General features: G+C 35.9%; 1 protein-coding gene across 7 annotated transcripts in view; it reads left to right on the top strand.

Annotated features, from left to right (window-relative positions):
- Nucleotides 1-21127, top strand: part of ZNF438 (zinc finger protein 438) — a 59360-nt gene that overhangs the window by 10777 nt on the left and 27456 nt on the right. The window contains exon 1 of one of the 7 annotated variants that reach the window (XM_062568953.1): nt 5964-5995. The exons of the other annotated variants lie outside the window; for them this stretch is intronic. The gene's annotated coding sequence lies outside the window, so the exon portion shown is untranslated. Of the gene's footprint in view, nt 1-5963; nt 5996-21127 lie in introns of those variants that run through there. 7 annotated transcript variants of the gene reach the window in all.

Consider the following 21127-nt stretch of genomic DNA (forward strand, 5'->3'; position numbering starts at 1 on the left):
TGGGATTACTCTTCAAATAAACAAGGGAGCGTATTTTTGCTGTAGACAATAATGTAAAACGTTCTTGTCATATTCTGCCTCCTGCGGAACGAAGGAAAAGGAAGAAGGCATTTCCAACATCTACTTTAATTGTTGTGGTTCAGGTAAATCAGAGGCAAAGTTTACAATTCTTTAGTTTCTTAGGTACTTAATTTGCCCTTGAAAATGATAATTCTGATTACTTTGGGTATAGTTCTTTGTGACTGAGATAAAATTATTTTATACATATATATATATATACATATATATATATATATATATATATATATTTTATTATTAGGGAACAAGTGAATTCCAGACAGGTGAGGCTATATATATTTATATTTTAATAGCCTTAGATTTTAGGAGGAAACTGAAATTTTTGCACTTCTTAAATCATAATTTTTTTGGTCTTGTCTTTACAAGGTATTTAGGTACAAATGATAACATTTCTTTGGGGACTTTTTGCATACTGTTATTTAGAGAAATTGCCACATCCTTTATATATTGTTGCAATACCATAATAATTGATTACATCTGGTACAAATGAATGCATAATTTTTGCTCTAACTTGGCTATATTCTGGGAGACTAAACTTCTCGGGGTCTCTGAACTTTTCGGAGACCTTTTGAACAGTAGGCAATTTTAGGGTAAAAATGTCTTAAATTTACAGGAGAGTGACCAGTTCTCCCTCTAATAATGTAAAGTCTTTTTGGTTGTGCATAGTTCTGAGGCCTAGCTTTGGTCCTTGCAAATAGTGAGCAGGACTTACAGAAATGTTAAGACTTGAAGCAGCCCATTGGTAGCTGTGTGATCTTGCTTCAGTGAAGCGGAAAAGCACATTTCATTTTAAAAGTCAGTCAATCCTGAAGCAGTAATATTCTCATACCTTCACTCTAATGTTCTTACGTCTTTGATAGGCTGATTGTTTGTAAAATCTGAATATAACAATGTTTTGTTTCTTAGGAGTTTTTTTGAAGTTAGTAGGGTAGAGGGAAAAAAAATTACACTAAAAATGTATTTTACATCTGATTTGTGTTTAGTGGTAGAAGTACGCACGAACAGCCTATATCTTAAAATGACAGACTATGCCAATAACCTAGCCTTTGGTGTAAGTATAAGCTTGATTTCAACTGTTCATTCTATTTGTCATGCAACCGTTGTTTAGAGCAATTATTAATGTGTAATTGATCTAATGGATTGTAATAAGCATTTTTGGAGTTCTGCATTTAAAAATCTTCAAACCTACAATCTGAAATACTGAAGGTCATTGGTATTTTTTTTTGATTTTTGAGTACAGAAAAACGTCTTTTCATATTTGAGATTAGAGTAGAGTGAAGTCTTTTTTTGTTTTTAATTGAAACCACTTTATAGAAATGCAGATGTCGGTGAGACATTTAGTTGATCAGGTTTTAAAAAGTGGAAAATTCCTTTGGATTAAGCATACTGCCATCTAAGTTGATGCTGATTCTACTGACTATATAGCTGATTCTGTTGACTACAGCATTGGCTTGTTTTGCATAGATTTCTTCCTGTTTCAGTTCAGAAAACGGCAGAGAAATAAAGAACTGAAAATGTTGATCTGCAGAAGTTGAGGAGTAATAGCTGTAATTAGAGTATGGAAAATGAAAGCTAAGAAAACAGAGTAGTTTCCTGATGGTGATATCTAATATTTTCTTGAGCACCTTCCTCCTTAAAAAAAAAAAAAAAAAAAATGGAGAGGAGTAGGAAAAGGATCCTTTCTTGTGTATTGGATTGTACATATCTGCTCTTGGAACCATCCTACCTTATCAGGGACATAGAATGAGCTAATTATCCCAGGTCTTTTTTTAACTCAGATTTCAGTGATGGGAGAACTAATCATCTTGAGCAGTGTAAGCTTTTCTTTGGTCTAATTGGAGTTTTTGAAACAATTTTGAAAGTGTGTGCTGTTCATCATTGAAAACAGTCAAGTTGTCAATTTATACTGTTTAGACTTTAAACTCTAAAAAGACCCATTTAATTTCTAAATTGCTGATTAAGTAGTCAAAGCTTAGTAATTAAAAGTTAACGGATAAACTTCAAAACTTTGCACAGGTTAGTATTGATTGTCACAGAATACCATCGTGGAGTATATTTACAAATAATGGTTTCAGATTTTTTTTTTTAGCAACTTTTTTCTCTGATACTCATCTGTGAATAGTATGGTTGTCCTAAGGGAAGTAATTGCTTTTACTCAGTCTTTAGTTGTATTTAGAAAGCTGCTTTACATTGTGATGGAGAAAGTGTTTAGGATACATATTTCTTTTGCTTTTGGAACAGATTAGGTAAAATCATTGACATACAGGTGCTGACTGTCCTTAGATGCCCGAAAAACAGATAATATTTTAAATTTTTATGAAGTGTCTAGTCACATTTAAAAACTTAATAACTTGGAAAGTTATTATCTTTGGAATTCACTTTTGCATTATAAACTGGATTCATGGGTCCAGAGTATGATTTGCCTTTACTTTCAGGTTTTTAAAGTTAGTTATGTTTGTATCTGGAAATAAAATGAATGCCAGTAACCTCTTCGTTAAAAAAAACACTGGTAAATTACTAGTTACCAAGTAATAAATCTAAAGAGTCCCTATCAAGAGCAGATGTAATCAGGAGGAAAATTTTGTTGATTTGCAAAAAATATCTTTTATTAATGGTGCACTCTATCGTGAGCGGCAGTGCTGCCTCGGAGTCCAACCAACAAACCAATTAAATTACCTATTGCACGCTCAGCTTCTGGTATGTTGCCTGCCCTAGGGAAGGCCGGCAATGTTTCCCTCTGCCATTGCTGTCAGTTCATTTGACTTGGGCTCATCAAGAGTCCATGTAGCCAGCTCATGCCTTCCACCTGGCTTTCAAACTGGGCAGTTAACCCTGCTAAACCACTGAAAAGCTGCAATTTTATCCACATTGAGTATTATAATTCAACTGAAAAAATGATGGCAGTATTACTGGAAGTATTTTTTGTGTTACAAGTACAAGTCCTTTGAAGACAGACTGTCTTATAACAGTACTGAAGTATTTTTCTGACTGATCTAGACGAGTGTTGTGTGCTCTGGATAGATTTGCGCTGAGTTCATGGGCATGTTGTGTGCTCTGGATAGATTTGCGCTGAGTTCATAGGCATTGCAGATTTACTGTAGTTGAAGGGTTTATCTATCATTGTACTTTCTTGGTATATTATCTTGTATGGACGTTGTACTGCTGAATAATTAATCTGCTTTGGAGCAGACCAGCTTGGAAGAAGTGACTGTAATCTCAGAAGAACGTGTGTTCCCTGGAAGAGTTATTTTGATCTGTTTTTGCAAATAACCAACCCTTAAAAGTAGAATTAAGTTTTAGTATAGCAGAAAATGGAACTTTCCCCTAGTAACCTTTTCCTCTGAAATGAGGACGCTTGTCCCTTTTCAGCCTCTGTCTCAGTAAAATGATAGAAAATATAATTGTTTCATATTTCAGTTTTGTTTCCAGAAGAATGGCAGTTAGGTATTTATGCAGGCCCTTGTGTCACCAATAACTTTTTGGCCTTGATTGTTAGCTCTTCTCTGCATCATACCTGCCCTGTTTGCATGCCCATACTTCGAAATTGCCTCATGTGCTTCTGTTGTGTCTTCATTTTTTGCTTTTTTTGTAAGTTTTTAGTTTAGTGATTCTACTAAGCTGGCAGCTGAATAGATTTCGTTCATGCAGGAGTTTGCTCTGCATGCAGAGTTAGTGATGACAAAGACAGGCATGAGGGCAAGGAAAAGGAAACAAAATGTGAATCAGAGCAAATGGTAGAAGGAAGATAAAGGAAAACAGAGGGGAAAACCTGAATGACAAGATGAGAAAAAAGAAGCTAAAGTGCTGGTACTTAAATGCCATAGGTGGTGCACTGCAAACACTTGGAATGTGTGATGCTGTTCTGATCGGTAATTTTAAGGACAGGGAAATAATCTGTTGAAGTTTTTAATCAGAAAAGTATTCTACCTCTTTTTTTGGTAAATCAGATATACACTAATACTCTTTGTAGGGGAGCATGTTATTTTTGTTTAGTATGATGAGAATATATTCATCAGTTTTTAATCAACAAATTCATAAAAACAGTATAGTGCGTGGTTGCTTTACTGCTTATTTTTTGTATGATCAAGGTTGTATTTTGCAGCATTACCTATCAGTTGTTATAAAGTCATGCAGTTTTCTCCACTGGAGAGCTTAAAAAAGTCTCATACTTAATTAAAATGATTCATAGGACTGTGTGAAGATCATGTATGTATGATCTCTTGTTCACTTTTCAAAATGCTACTTGAAAGCTTTGTAACTGAATTCAGCCACAGTCAGATTACTCAAATTCCGTTGTGTCTCTAGGGAATAGAAATCTCTTCAGTATCAAATATATAGAATAGCTTGAACCTATTCTGTTGAGTGTTGGGGTTTATTTCAGAGTTTGATTTTTATGGAATAGATAACTGAGAGTTAGCATTCTTGCTTGGATAATGTACTATTTATTTTGGAAGGAGGTTTTCCCTGGCTAAATAAGAACAAGATGTTTGACCACCTTCTAGGGAGGAGGCTGTTTGGTCAGCATAAAAAAAAAAAAAGATCTAAAGAGACTACTGACTGTTCTTACATGTTGTTTGAAATGTTTTCATATTTCTTCTGGGCTTTAATTATACAACGTATACATGGTAACAAGATCAAGGATTCTGTTCTGTTCATGGAAGTATAGCTTTATCACATCATTGTGAATTTATAGGGTAGTAATATATAGTGTTTTTTTCCATTCCTGCATATTGCAATTGGTTTGTACAGCCTCATAGTTTGGCAGCAGAGAGCTCAGTTTTTCATGATTTTTTTTTTTTTTGGCATGAAAGGGTTACTGTTCACATTTCCTGTGTAATTCCTTCTGATCTTGCTGGGCTGTAATTACTTTCTTGATGTTAAACATTCCCAGGCTCCTATAACCTTCCAGCCTGCTTGCACTGGCCAAGTTTGTCCCAGGTGATCATGTGGGCGAACCTCCTGTTTTTAAGGATAAAAATCTCTCCTTCCTGTGTAAGATAGGCTACATACTCATTCCTTTGCTGCGCAATCCCAAGAGATATCCTTTTAAAAGATAATAATAAGGTAACACATGAGTCTTTTAAAGTCAGAGTTAACAGCCAAAGAGTTGACAAATCAGCTGTGTGGGTTTAGAATTTGCTGAATCCTACTATTTCACATAAAAGATTATCTTTTTTTATATCACAATCTATTTTCCAAATGTATTAAGAAAAGTCAGATTTTGACTGTAGCATTTCACTTTTGACCAAATAATTGGCAAATTATTTTAAGCTTTCTAGAATGTACAACTACTTAGTTGAATTTGCAGGACTTTTTTTTCTTTCGAAATCCTTGCAGTAGTTGCATATCCTGTAGAAAAGGAAAGAATATTACTCAATTCTGGCTCGTCTGTGTAGTGCAATTAACTTACATTTCTTCAGATTTTTAGTTTGTGGTATATAAGCAGTAAAGACAAAGTATTATTTTCTCTTTAGCAGAAGTTACTACATACTGCTGAAAAATACTGTGTTTGGAGGTGTGGGAACTGTTCTGTTCTGCAAAGGCACGGAAAGTTTCCGCCTGCTACCTTTCAGCTGCTCTTCAACTTTAATCTGGAGGAACCAGCTGTAAGAAAGCGAGTGAAGTTCACTTTCCCTGACCTTTATGCCATTTTCTCATGGTTCCAAGAAAGATGTAAGATTGTAAAACAAGGTTTTTTTAGAATGTGAGCAGTTACTATGTGGTGCTATTGGCATTGACTTTTTGTTACTAACAGTGTCAGACAGGGTAGCTGGAGGTTCTGTGCACCATTGATTCAATAAGTACCCCAAGTTTTGATACTTCATTCAAGAGCAATGTCATTGGCTTATAATCCTGTCAAAGATGAAACATTTTTCCTAACGCTAGGTCTTACTACACGATGCTAATTGGTTGCTGTGTAAGTAATTCTGTTTTGTTTAGATACAGTTTTGTGCTTGTAACTCGGGTGCTCAAAGACTTCCCAACTGTTGCAGGGTTGACAATTTGAGACATACATGGCCTAATTTTCTGCGATCTTATTAATGTGTAACTGCATTTGAGCTCAGTGGGGTTATACATGGAAGAAAACATCAGGAAGGTAATAAATTCTAGCAGCTCCAGCCCTATTCTTAGTTTGATTCTCATGCATACCAAAGTATGTGCTTTACTATATAAATAGAAAGTTGACCAGTTGCTGTTCATGTTAACTGTACCACTATGCTGATGAAGGGTGAGAAGAATAAGTTTCAATGGAAATATGTTGTCCTAATTTTTAGCAAGAATTTTTCAATTTGATCACTTATTTGTAGTTGGAATACAGTCAGTATACTCCTTGGCCTTGATTACATTCCATGTCATATAATTACACGGAATGTGGCTGTCAAATCTGCATATTTTTATTGTTAAAACTTGAGGATCTTAGTGGCATGTTATTCAAGCAGACAGCAAACAGATTCTGGGATGAAGTATTTATTCAGTATTCATGTGAACAAAAACATGAAGCACCAAATGAGTATAAGTGAATAGACAGAGGAAGATATTGCTAAATTCGTGAAATTGAATAGTGCCTTTATCATTTATCATTGCCTTTATGTGATTTTCAGTTACCTGAGATTTTTTAGGAAAGGTCATAGAAATGTCGTATAACTTACCACTTGTGTCTGTGTTAAACACGTTGTCAAGGATTCCGGTCTTCCTGTGCAGCAAAGCAGCAGGGGTTAGAGGTTTTGGCTGAAGCTTTTTTTTCAAAATAGCTTATTTTTGACTTTGTTACAAATACACTGGTGATCTCAAAGTTGGTTGAAAGTGAGTACAGCTGTACCATTTGCCTGTTTGCCCTCTAATAGATTTCTTTTAATTTCACTACTACTCAGATGAAGGCAGTGAGGAATTACACATTGTATTGTAATTAAAGGTAACCTGTTTTGAATTTACTTTTAATTTATGAGCATCTAATGCTCAGAATGTAAGAGACTTATCTAATACAAATTTCACCTTTGCAATGAAAAATTCCCTCAGTGGTGATGAATTTTCTTCTGATGAAAAGTATGTGGTATAAGGGTGCAAATTACCTCATGCTTTTTGTATAGAACGCATGTTAAAGGATAGAGGCTGGTGCTGTTGATCTGGTGTGCTCGCATGTGTGTGTGTGTGTGTGTGTGTGTTGATCTTTTTGTGGTTTAATTTAAAATAACTCCTTTGATTCAGACATCTCTGATATGCTGTAGGCACAGTGATCCTGGTAGCCACATTGCAGGGAAGAATTGGCCCAATCAATGTTTTTAATGCAGAGAAACAAGCTTTGGTTGAAAACAATGCTGTAAAATAAGGGAATAATTTGAATTAGGTGAGTTTTTCTAAAGCTTTCAGACAATGGATACAATTCAGTATTTTTATATTCAGTGTTTTACAAGCTCTCTCCTTGAGGAGACATATAAATTGCTGTTATGACAAAATGCATAAATATGCCTAGGATTTGATAGTAATTAATTCATTTCACTTATCAAAGGCAAGATTAACTACCTCAGTTTGAAACAGGCTATAAAAAGTAACATGTAAACAAATTTAACACACATCAAGTGTAATAGCACATTTCAAAGAACTGCAGAAATTTTGTTTTTAGATGAAGTGGTTTCTCACTTTCAAAGTTCATAAACTGAAGTCTAGTCATATCAAAGAGTGCCTCTTGACTAGATTTTTAAGGGCAATTTTTATGTCACCAGGCTGTTTTGAGAGACTTCATTTTAACAGTAATTGGTTTTATATATAATAAAATATTTGGATTATTACTCTGCTAGAATACTTATTTACCACTGGAGCTCAAAAACAAAAGTTAACTTCTTCAGTTTTCTCAAATTTGCCCTAGTTCTGAGGATGCCATATACCGACTCTGGTGGGAGAATCACAGCACGTACACTCTTTGTGGCTGAATGAAATTGGAACACAGTCATTTTTTGGGATCTGTTCTCTAGATCTTGGATTCGGTGGACTACTTATATGGGAGTTCAAAATAGATTTATGTGGCACCTGGCAGCCTTTTTGCAGTATACTTTTCATTTTTGATTCTTTATACATGCACACACACACGTGCATGCGTGCACACACACAAACACGTTAGACTTTATATGGTCAGGCATGATTTGGCCTTCATAAATCTATATTGACTGTTCAATAACCTTCTTGTCCTACATGTGCCTAAATGCAGCTTTTAGTAAAACTTGCTCCATAATCTCTCTAAGGGCTGAAATATGGTTGATCAGTCTATAGTACTTTGGATCCTTCTTTTTGTGCTTAAAGGTAGGAGTGATGTTTACCTCTTTCAAGTTATTGAGAATCTCCCCGGCTTGCTGTGGCCTTTCGGAGATAACGGAGACCATCCTCACAGTTTCACTGGCCAACTCTGCAGCACTCTCGGATGCATTCCTTCTAGTCCCAGTGTGTACATCCAAGCTGCTTCCAACTCAGTCTTCGCTACCTGTGAGTAAGGCTTTGCTTCCCCGAGACCCAGCCACTAGGCTCTGGCACTTGTGAGGTCTGAGAACTGACCTTACCAGTAAAGACTGAGGCAAAGGCGGCATTGATTACCCCAGTCTTCTCTGTGTCCCCTGTGCTGCTGAGCAGCAGGCTTACGTTTTCTTCTTTTGCTTCCAGTGTATCTTCTTGTTGCCTTTCACATCTCTTGCTAGTTTCAATGCCAAATGATCTTTGGTTTTGCTAATTCTGTCTCTGCATCTCCAGGCTGTGTTTTTGTATTCCTCCTGTTAGGTGGTTCTTCCTCTGCCCTTTGTACACTTTTTGTTTGGAGCTCAGGAGTTCCCTGTTTATCGATGTTGGCCACCTTCTATGCTTGCTGCATGTCAAAATGATGGACTGTTCTTTGAAAATGTCCTTGAAGATCAACCAGTTCTTCAGGACTCCTTTACATTTTGGGGTAGTCCTCTCAAGGGGTTGTGCCAGCCAGATCTCAGAACAAGCTGAAATCTCTCCTGAAGTCCAGGACTGTAGTTTTGCTATTCATCTTTACTCACTTCTCTCAGAATCTTAAACTTCACCGTCAGCTAAGGCTGCCTAACACCCCTAACCTTTCCTTAGCTTCCCCCTGTCCCTTGCCATTTGGTTTGACATCTGTTAAGAAAAATTACCTGAGGAGAGGGAAGGTGAAGGAAGAAATCTGTTTGAACATGTGTGTTGAGCCTGGGTTTCTAAGGACAAGACTGATACAGTTTATTAATAACTAGTCCTAAATTCGCGTAGGAATTTAAGACTAATTCTCAAGAGTCATTGTCCTGTAATGCCTATGTAGATGGCAAATTGCATATCTGAGGCTATTACATTCTTTCAAAATGATTTGTTGTTTATCTGGAAATAATTGAAACTGGTGCATGTGTTCATATTTGTTACTAAATTTCAGATGGCATGGCTTTATTCTGGAATGGAGAACAAAAAGATTTGGTATTGGTGTGATAATTTTACCTTTTTTTTTTCCTTGCATGTAACAATTGCATTTTTTGTTTGAGTGGTTCATATATTTTTGGAAGCACTTCTTTTCAAACCATACTTTCAGCTTATATGACTTTGCTGGATTTAACTAAATAAAAATATTGAAGCTGGGCTTGCATGCAGTGTTTTTTGAAGGAAAAAATAAAGCTGTAAACATTCTTGCTCTCTGAAATTATTTATTCACATTTATGGTAGTGTCACTACCAATATCCCAGGTAGCTGTTATTTCTGACCATTAATGGAGAGCATGCAAGTTCAGTGACAGAAATAGCTTCTTTGCAGCTCTTATTGACTAGTTGAAGCAATTTCTGTCCTCTGCAGATAAGTATAGGAAGAAAAGATGCCTGATAGGCTTAGCTAATGTTAAATTATACTGTCAGGCTTGCCAAATTTAGGGAATGCTGTTTTGTACGTGAAAAAAGATGGATGAAGTATAGTGATAGGCATGCTGGCAGTTTTTCTGTGCCCAAGGAAAAGGAATCGTCCTGACATTTTTAACATTTGAGATGGAATACCTCTAGAATTTTTTGAAGTTCTATCAATATTTTAAGGTTTTTTAATTGTATAGTTTAGCTTCACAGTCATTGAGACAAAGAACTTGAAAGGGTATTTTACAATTTGAAAGGAGTTAGTAAATAGGAATAAACTGCTTCTTTGTTTTACATGTTTCTACTGTTTAAAAGGCATTCTATTTTTGCCACTTGGTATGATACCCAAAGTACTTTTACTTTTTTTGTGGGATCTGTTAAATGTATGTATATCTATGGTTTAAATTTGTTACTTTGTTCTAGCTTCTTTTAAAAAAAAAATCTATTCAAAAGTTTGCATTTCAAAAACTGAGTTATAGTTGATTCTTCCACCTGCATAAAATAAATTTGGTTTCTACTTTGTAGATTTTTTATTTTCTTTAACAGCAATAGGTGTTACAGTAATTGCAGAGGAGTTTTGCAAATATTTACAAATTATTGATGCATCTCAAAATATTGAAAAAAGTGAGTGGTTTTACCTGTTCACTTTTAAATGTAATTGTCATTAATGGAAATAAATATATGGATAGATAGGTTAATCAAAGGACTGGTGAAGTGAATAGAACTGTTAACGTGATTGAACTGAATTAAATTTTAAAAAAGAACATGCAGACTTGGAGCATGATCATTGATACTTTCATGCTATGGATCATGAAGCCTGCATATAGTAAATGAATTCAGAGAGGTCAGAAATATCAGTAGAGGAAAAAAGGGAATTGTCTTTGGCAGTTTTCACCATTGTGTTTTATCTCCCTTCCAGTGCTACAAAAAAGTAGTTGGGTTGGCTGAATGGCTGATGCAGAAAAAAACATATCGATTGTTGTCTTACTCCCAGTGTATATGTAAAACTATAAAGTTTACAACATGTATTTCAAGTTATTTTGCTATTAGTGAAAGGTGAGTGAAGTTAATAGAGGGGGGAAAAAAGTAAACGTGGTAGAAATAGTATGCAGGATTTTCCTGCTTTGTTGCAAGGGAAACATTGATTATTTTTCTTCCAGAAATACATTCAGTAATGTACTTTTATATTTTAAAACTCTACCTAAATCTTAACTGGATATTATATTCTTTGCCTGGAGTGGTATGCTACTGGAATTTAGTGCTAAATTTTCGAGATAAAACCAAATGATAAATTAAAAAAAAATACAAATCATAGCTTCAATATGAAAAATGGTAATGGATCCAAATAATTTCAATGTTAAAACGTTTTTAATAAATGTTTACTGGAGGGCCCCTGTGAAATGTAAAATGTCGCAAAAAAAAAACCTTCTAGACTTTCCCATAGTCTTGTATATTTAATGTTCTTGCCTACATCAACAATTCTGAAACTCAGAATACCAGTTGAATGGTACTGTCCCAATGTATTAACGGGCAAGATATAACAGAGGCTTGTTAAAAATTTAACTCAGATATTGGAAACATTAGCAGTTCTTTAAAACTTAGTAAGAAAAAGGAAAACTTGGAGAATTCAATTGTTGCATGTATATGGACCTTTTGCTGCTAAATTAATTGCCATTGATCAATTTTATGAAGGTTTTTACTTTTTTGTATTTATATATCATATATAAAGTATTTTATATTTTTTATATATAATATATATATAAATATATATACACACATGCACAGACATATATGTATTGGACAGTTTTCTTATATACAAAAGCCATGCTGTTCTGGTCAGTTCTACGTAGTATTTATTTCTGATGCACGTAGAAAAATAGTGCAGATGTGCTAGGAATTTTGATCTAATTTTGTATGTTGTGTTCTTGGCCCGTATCTTCTATTTTAATCTTCAAGATGAGGAAACATTTAAAGCAAGAAATACTTGAGCATAAAAATCTGAACGAATGTTAATTGTTTGCTGATTAGATACTCCCTGAGCAATTCTTCTGTTAGGAAATGTGATTTGTTTGGTTAAAACAAATTAAGAAGGGAAGGGAAGTTAGCAATACAGTTAAAAAATAAAAAAAGGGGGGGGGGACCTGCTGATGGCAATCACTACATAGCTGAGAGATAGTTGTTTAAAGAAGTAAAGTTACTAATAAAATCCACTGACAGGAGAGTAGAATAGGAAGGGCAAGGATGATAAGACTTGCTGGGCAGAAAAATGCGTAAATATTCAATAAATAATATGTTCTGTATGCAGAAATAGGCTAGCTCACGCATTTATGTCTTACATTTCCTCTGTTGTTAGTAATGGAAAAGTGAGTATTACGACTGTAGCAGCAACTATTAAATGTTTTTAAATCTACTGGTGTGACACCTGCAAATACCAGGAAGGCCCCAAAACAACTTTAGAAGCTGTCTGAATTATTAATTTGAGTTTCAGCAAATTGTGGGACAGTGGAGATACTCCTGAAGACTAAAGAGTAAGGGGAGCTAATGTGCCCTGATTTAAAAAGTATAACCCAAGCCATCTATAAGGTAAAAGGCAGACTGTAGTATACAATCATGAAGATTTAAGGAGTTGCATAATTAATGCTGAACAAAATAGTTTTATAAAAATAAGTCTTGTTAGATATTCTTGTTTTAATTTGAGTTAATAAAGGTAATAAAAAGTACAAAGTATTATAAAATACTGCCAATTTACAATAGGACAGAAAGTACATACTAAAAACCTTTCAGAAATTTTCTTTTCTCAGTCAGAAATCTGTATACAATGGAACTAATATTAGCAACATCTTTTTTTAAAAAAATGCACAATTAAATTTCATGCTAGAGTTCTGAAAATGTTTGGGGGATTTGATGCCCTAATGTTCAGTATCTCTGGCAGTGTTCTAGGAGAAATTAGACTACATCTGCAAATTCTAACAGCAGTGGTTAAGGTGACAGTCATGAGCCCAGAGTGATCTAGACATTGGGTAATGCTGGTTCACTTGGACCAAATCTGTTTTAACACAGCCACGTGCATCTTGGAACAGGAGTTGGGGGACCCCTTAGACAAAGGGATACTGTTTACTGGAAGTCAGTTGATCTTAAAAAGGATATGAGTCGTGTCAAAAATCAGTTGAACCTGTGCTTTTGCTGTGGCTAAAGCGGTGGGTAAGATTTGGCTGTATAAGCAGAGGAATATGTTTGTTTGCATTGTTCTAGCAGGTAGGACCCCTCGTTATAGGTTAGGGCCATTGTTCTGTGTTGCTCTAAAAGCACAGAATTAGCAAAGATCCATGACCCAAAGAGGTTAGGCAGACAGAAATGTAAAAGAAACACAAGACAGTATTGGTCAGTATGATTAACGTATTAGCATAATCATACCCTTGATAAATCTGTGGCTGGCCTGCATTTTAAATATAATCTGCAATTCTCATCCCCTATCTCAAAAAGAATATGTTAAATGTGGAAGGGGTGGTGAAGAAAAACGGGTCTGAACAGAAATATGGCTTCTGCACAACTACCAATGATTAAGCCTAGGACTCTATAACATACAGAAAAAAGGGGGGAGGGATCGGGGGGGGGGGGATAAAGTAAAGCTTCACAAACTTAAAATTGGAATGAAGAAGGTGCATAGCAGTCTACTGCTCATTCTGTCTTACATGTCAAAAACTACAAATCATCAAATGAAACAGTTCGAAGAGGCCAAATTCAAAGCAAAAAGATGGCTGTTATGACTACTTCAAAACGTTGATGTTTATAGCAGTTTAAATGTTATCAAATACTGTGTAAGCAGTCTGGAAGAAGGAAGATTGAGAAGACTTTTGGAGGAGAATAATGAGAAACCTCTGTAGATGTTTGAGAGGAATTCTGCCAAAACTCTGTTATCATGGGAGAAAAATAAAGTTTAATACAAGACAATAGAAGTAGGTATTGTGGGCTAATTGGAGGTAGAAACCAGTATTTTAATAGTGATTATAGTTGAAAATATCTGGTATGTGTAATGCTATCATGATTGTCTCTTGGCATTCAGTATTGCCAAAAGAGTAGAGAATGATTAAGCAAAAGAGAAGAGATTATCTACTAGCAGTGTTATAGAAAACAGTAATTCAGGATTATGCTTTAAGAAAAGGGGAAGGGGAGAGGAGTCTGATAGGATCTTTATAGCATGCTCTAAAAGCAACTAAAATGAGGTTAATCACAGCTTTTGTAGGCAAATATATTGTGTTATCTCTTGACTTTGTGAGGTCTCATTGGGTGCATCTGTGTTGTCAACTGGTGAAGCACAGAGAGACAAGGATCATAGGCCAAGGTTTAGTTTGCTGCAGTCTGTCTGAATCATGACTTTACTGGCAGTGAGGTTACCAACCACGTGCGAGTTCCAGGTGCACAGTGCACATGTGCAGAGCTCACCATTATGTCCATGTTGTGACTATTATGTGCTTGATCGTACTTCAATATGTGACTTCAGCTTTAGTTTCTTTACGTCATTTGTACCAGCTGACTCCAGGGAAGTGGCCTCATTTGCTTGCTTTTCTTATTATGGGCAATACAACAGATGATTTAGAAGTATCAGACAAGTGTCTTACAGTAATAATGGTCACAATTCCTAAGAGAAAAAGTGGATGATAGCTTATGGAATGATGACTTGTGGAAAATACAATAATTACGTACAAGCTGAAGTTTAAGGTGCTGATGCTAGTCACTAATATTATCTTTCAAATCTATACACTATCAGAATGTTCTACCACATATCTATCGTACTGTATTGCACAGGAGCTAGCTGCTGGCTCTGGAAAATTAGAATCATTGCAAGTACAAAGTTGTTGGCAGGCCTAAGAGTTGTACTAGGATGTTGGTAGAGTGGTAGCTGGGGTTGGGTGGAACGATGTATTCTTGTCAAAATGACTGGCTGATGGAAGAGAAATGTTCTGCTCAAATATTCAGAGATGTTTGCTATAGTGAAAAAACTTACTCTGTTTAGAAAACTCTACTCTTTGGGGCTACTCTTGATTACATCAGATGTGTTCCTTCAGGAGAGGTTACAGAGTACGTAACCCCTGATCTCACAGTGGCAGTCTGGCTGTAATGGCAAAAATTTGCCTCTGGCCAATGGGAACTTGTTCTACCAAATGCTGTACTGATTCATGCAGTGCTGGTGAGATCAGTGTATGTTACAGAAGACAATCTCTGGATGTGGTAGTTATGATCTTTCTACTGTTTAGATGTATCCAACGAGTGTCGTCAGAGGAGTCTCTTTGCCCCTTTGCCCCTCCCTTACCAGTGCCCGGTGGAGTGTATGAGGAGGACTCTTATGACCCGTAAGAGACGGAACGACAGATTTAGCTGTCGTTTTCTATATATATTATTGTGATGGAGCTCAGAATAATCTGAGGTCTGTATATTCTTCTTGCAATACATTTAAGAACAAGACAAAGATTATAGTGGTTACCATGGCACTTGTCTTGCATCACAAAACAGAGCAGTGTAAGGAAAAGAACAAATCCCCCTGTGCCAAGAATAATTTTATCTTTACTATAATACCAGATTAGGAGACAGTCTCTTAAGGAGACAATTTTTTTTCAAATCACGTGATGGGAAGTAAAAGACTAGCTGCTTTAAAACTGAAATCATCCTGTCTGTAGTTCCACTCACTGAGAAGGCTTATTGATGAAGCCATTCATCTAGGATCCATGTCTGGTGCCATTTTAACATCATAGAGTAACTGTGTTTACCCTTTTAACTTGCACATTTTTTCACAAGGTCAAACATGAGTGAAGCTTTCTGCTGTGCAGCCCTAGCTTGGCTGATACGCTCCACATCTGGACATTCTGCATGTCTCTTAGGTTCTTCGTAGTCATAATATAAGGAGAAAGGCCTGGTCATTCCTATCAGAAACTTTCCAAACACGTTTCTGACTGTCTAAGAGCAGCCTGTGAAATAGTCAAGGCAGATATTCTTAAAGCGTACTTTAAGCAGTGCTAACTAAAAACAGACAAGGTGCTTTCATAGTTGTCTCTAGAAGAGGAGCTATTTAGAGCTATATTCATAGGCTTATGAAACACTATACCAACACTTCCATGTCTTTTCCTTATAGCTGCTTTCTAGTGAGTCAGCCCCCACAGCTTGTACTGCTAGGTGGAGTTATTCCTTGCAAAAACATTTGCATTTGCCTTTGCCTTTCAGAGATTCCTGATAGCCCATTTTTCCAGGCTGTCTAGGTCCTTACGAGAAGAAGCCATGCCCTCTGGCATTTCAGCCACTTTTTCCAATTCCCTGTCACCTGCAGACTTGCTGGGAGTGTAGCCTGTTGCATTATCCAGATTGTTGATAGAGATGTTGCACAATACTGATCCCCGTATTGATCCCTGAGGTGCATAACTAGTAACTGACTGCCAGTTGAACTTTGTACCAATGATCACTGCTGTCTCAATCTGACAGTACAGCCAGTTTTCTATGCACCTTACAGACCATTTACCCAATGTATGTCTCACCAGTTGGGTTGTGAGCGTACAGTGGGAGTCTGTGTCAAAGATCTTCATAAAGTCAGAGTGAACAAGACCCCCTGCTCTCACTTAATCCGCTGTGCCAGTCTTATCATAGAAGGCAGTCAAGTTAGTCAGGTACGATTTGCCCTTGATGAATCTGTTCTGGTTGTTCCCAGTCTCCTCCCTGTCCTTCACATGACTGAAAATGGCTTCAAGAAAGATTTGCTCCATAACCTCCCTGTGCACTGAGATTAGACTGACCGACTTGTAGTTCCCCAGATGCTTCTTCTCGCCATTCTTGAGATGGATGTGCTGTTAGCCATTTTCCAGTCACTAGGCATCTCCCTTTATGCCATGGCCTTTCAAAGATGGTAGCAAGTAGCCTCACAGTGACACTGGCCAGCTCCCTCAGCACTCTTGTATACATCCTTTCTGGTCCTATGGATTTGTATGTGTCCAGTTATACTAAGTGTTTTCTAACTGAACTGCATGTTCCTCTTCTTTGGATAATGCTATTTTAGTGCCTCAGCCTTTTCCATGCCTAGGTTATTTGGTTATTTATTTACCCTAAGAGGATAGAACTTCTAGAATTCAAAGAATTGGTGTAATCTAAATAGTAGAGGTGTCCCGTAGCATGGTTTGTCTGGGAAATGAGTGAGAAGGTACTGTTTGTTAAACCACAAAAGCCTAGTCACTTTGACACCTTGGTCATTTTAAATTGCTTTTCTGTTGAAGTACTAATTCAGTTTGGATTTGCTAGGTTTGAGATTTAACTGGATGAATTAGGAATACAGATACCCTTAGGAACAGAAGGCAAAGCTGGAGGCTCATAGAGAATGAAGAATATTCCCAGGGTTAGCATAGTCTGAGAGCACCACAGCTGGTTGTTGGACAATGGCCAGGAATAATTTTGACATATTTATTTCACATTTTTTCACCATGGAAATGTTTTGAGGGCACTTCATTAGGTATGTCCGATAGTCTTTGAAACTCAGTGCCTTTAACATATCTCAAACGAGTGGTGGTAGATACAAAAATGAAAATTACATTGGCAAGGATTATTTGCGCAATAAAAACAGTATAAGAGAGTTAAGGCAGTGAAGCCGGACAAGCTAGAATTTGATTTATTCTTTCATGTGTTTAGCTGTGTGAAGGTTTTTGTAATAAGAAGTTATGTTTCATCAGTAACACAGTGCTGACACAGTAATAAATCCTGAAAAAAGATATCTTAAAGGAAATCATAGAATATGGATATACACTTTATCTTGCAGATGATGTCCTGTATACTGTATGGAAAATAGCTTACCATTTTGATAAAAAGAAACTATTTTATATTTTTTCTGAATGCTAACCAATCAAGCAATGTCACCAACACTAGATATACCTGTGGGATATTCTTGTCTATCTAAATTTTAAGATTGGTATTAAAAAAATAGTCTGGGTGCATCAGGAGTGGGGAAGAGGAGGAGATGCTGCCTTCTGCACATGTGCTCAGCACACAGCTGGGTGATTACCTCTCCTGCTGCAACCTTCACAGTGGCTCTGTGGTCCAGTTCTTCAGCTGTGGAAGTTAACTGCCCTTAATTTTGCAAGATAATTTTGACCAGATTGATTAGGTACTGGGAATTCTTTCCATATACAGTGCTAAAATTTATACAGTAGTCTTTAACGCTTAAGGTACTTCCTGTTACAATACTTAGTAAAATAGGATCTTTTAATTTTTGCTTTAAACTTAGAACTCTGAAATTTATTTCAAATGAGATTATATTCTAAATTTCAAGTTTAATATTTGATGTTTTTTCCTCTTTAGAACAGTTTGTTATATGCTGAGGGAACAGTAAAGTGGAATTCATACAGGATTACGTTGCTAAAGCCAGTCATTAGTGGGTTTTTCATTTGTTTGGTGGTTTTCTCCTTGTTTTGGGCTTGTTTGATTTTTTTTTAATTTGTTTATTTTTTAAAAAATTATTTGTTAAATCTGTATTTCTTTCTGTTGAGTGACCATAGGGCCACGTTTGGGGAATATAAGATATAATTCACAGTTGGACATGTTTTTAATGTTAAACATCACTTAAACTTTCAAAACCAGAGTTTTTTTTTTTATATGTTTTGAAAGTGTACTAGGCAATCAGGTCTCCAGAAAAGTCCTTAACCCTGAAATGAAATACTTACAGCCTAGGTTAGATGCAAAATAGAGAAGGTCTAGGGGAAAAATCAGTGTAGCACAAAAGCAGTGAAGGCAATTCTTAGTCCAACATCTGATTAGTTATCTGGTTTATTTTTTAAGTACAGTGTAGTCTTCAAGGACCAGCTGTGCCTTACAGCAGTTGCACATTTTCTGTTTAATTGTACTTGTTTTGTAGACATTAGAGATTTTTTGTTGAGTTCAACTAAAGAAAATAGTTATTATTTCAATTTAAGAAACTAAAATTTTCAGTAGATGGTTTTTATTAACAGCATTTTTATTGAGGAAAATTAGACCTGAGAATCTAGCATCATTTGCTGGATCTTAAGCTTTGGACAGTTATTTTTTTTTCTCCTCTTCTTTGTTCCTTTAATTTCTGCCTTGTAAATGTGTGTGTTGTGAGTGAGTCCATTTTTGGAATCTTGTACAACTAAACATCTTAAAAGTCGTTAGTTGATAGGCAGCTTGAATTTTAACATGCTGGAAATACTTACTGCCCTGGTTGACTAATTTTTGATCAGACACAATGTTAGGTTTACCTTCCCATTTTCCTCTACACGATATATTAGTGTGCACCTTTTTCTGAGTCCTTAATGCTTGTTTTGCTTATATCTCCTAATAAGACACATTGGAGTCACTTTTTAAAATGTACTATTTTTTTTGTATGGAGGGATGTTGTTACGCACACGTTATAAATGCATTTTTTGAGTAGCTTTCTGACTGAAGTTGTCTAGCTGACTTTTTAAGAAACCCTGTAAAGAAAATTCTTAAAGAAACACTATAATTGATGTTCATTTTACGTACGTAGTACAGTGGCAAAATTTAGTACTATGCTCAATAGTACTGTAGTATGCTTCAAGCTGTGAAGTCAATGAGTCAGAGTTCTTGCAAAGGCAATTCACCTTGCAAAGTTGGGAGTGGTTTTGTGCTTGCTAAATTTTTGACAGCTATTGATTATCTGTTTCCTTAGGAGGATGTTAAAAACATATCCAGACTTTACTAAATAACAGGAATCTTGTACAAAATCCTGTGTGAATGGTAAAAGAAGTTTTATCTTTTTTTCCATCCCCTGAGAGATCCAAGTTAGTGTCCAAATAACCTAAAGTGCCATTGTCAAACAGAAGAAGTGATTCATGCTTTTTTGTTGCTTGCTTAGTCTTTGCATAATTTGAGGACCAACTATGCTTCTGCTAAGCCATTTCAAACTGAAGTAACATCAGCTGCATGGTAAAGGTGAATGTGTCATACTCATGCCTTAATCCTTACGTTATTAACAGAACTTTATGGCTGTGTTAACTGAACCATACTGAGATGCATTTTCACCATGCGTTTATATTGTAATACTATATATATTAAAAACCACTAACATGTGAGTAAATTCTGAGATATCTCTAAAATATACTTGGACTCCTAAGTTAAGAAAACAACAACTCTCCTTTCAGCATTTTGGTCCTGGTTGGTTATTTCTGTAGTCTAAATTGTTAATTAACAGAATCCTAAAACTTCATTTCCATGAGAAAATTGTCTTTATGCTACCAGTAATAGCTTATTCTTGAACTGGCAAAATTGAGAAAGATGGCAAAAGCAAACAGTATATAAGTAATTGTTTCTTGGCCTTTATCTAGTAATCTTTGTTTTTGTTCATACATCTGTCATGTGCCATGTAACATCATATGTTAACCTCATTTTACTCTTTGAAATACTCTGTTTAATATAAGAGCAAGTAAATGCAAAAGGATATAGAGCAATTTAATATAAATATTCTCTTTGTCTGCCACTCGTAAGGGCAATTGTATTTAATCCTTCAGCATAGCGTGATATATGGGATTTTTCCACAGGTTTTTAGAGTAACTCTTCAGCTAATTCTGAAGTGTGGTAAAAGCATTGGAATAATAATTGCAGGAACAATCTGTCTTGCATGCATAGGTCTGATGTTACTGTGATTTTGGGGTTATTTCTTTTGTCAAGTGATAAATACCATCTGACTTTTTTTGAAAGGCATTTGCTGAGGTTGAAAGTTTCCAAGACCCAACTGGGCAAAGACGTAAGCAACCTAGTCTCAGCTCAGTGTTGACCCTGCTTTGAGCAGGAAGATTGAACTGAATGACTTGCAGAGGTCTCAGCCAACCTGAATGATTGTGTGAATATGGGTACACAATTATGGATATGCATCTAATGTTATGTAACTTTTAGCATAACTGTAATGAAATTGCTGATTTGTATCTGTGATGTTTATTTGAAAAGAAAGCTAATGTGTTATAACAGATGTAGAGAAAAGGATAAATTCTGTATTCTGTGCAGTCATTAATTATGAACAGCAACAAAGTCGAAAAGTCTCACAATTTAATCAGGTATTGCAAGCTGCTTTCCTGGCTCAAAACCATGATAGTACACTGCAGTTCCACTATGAATGTCATTCCATATGGCTAACAGAACAGTAAGATATATAGATTCTGTCTCATGAAACTACAGTATTGTAG

The sequence above is a fragment of the Rhea pennata genome, chromosome 2 (assembly GCF_028389875.1).
Source record: "Rhea pennata isolate bPtePen1 chromosome 2, bPtePen1.pri, whole genome shotgun sequence".
Classification (NCBI taxonomy): Eukaryota; Metazoa; Chordata; class Aves; order Rheiformes; family Rheidae; genus Rhea; species Rhea pennata.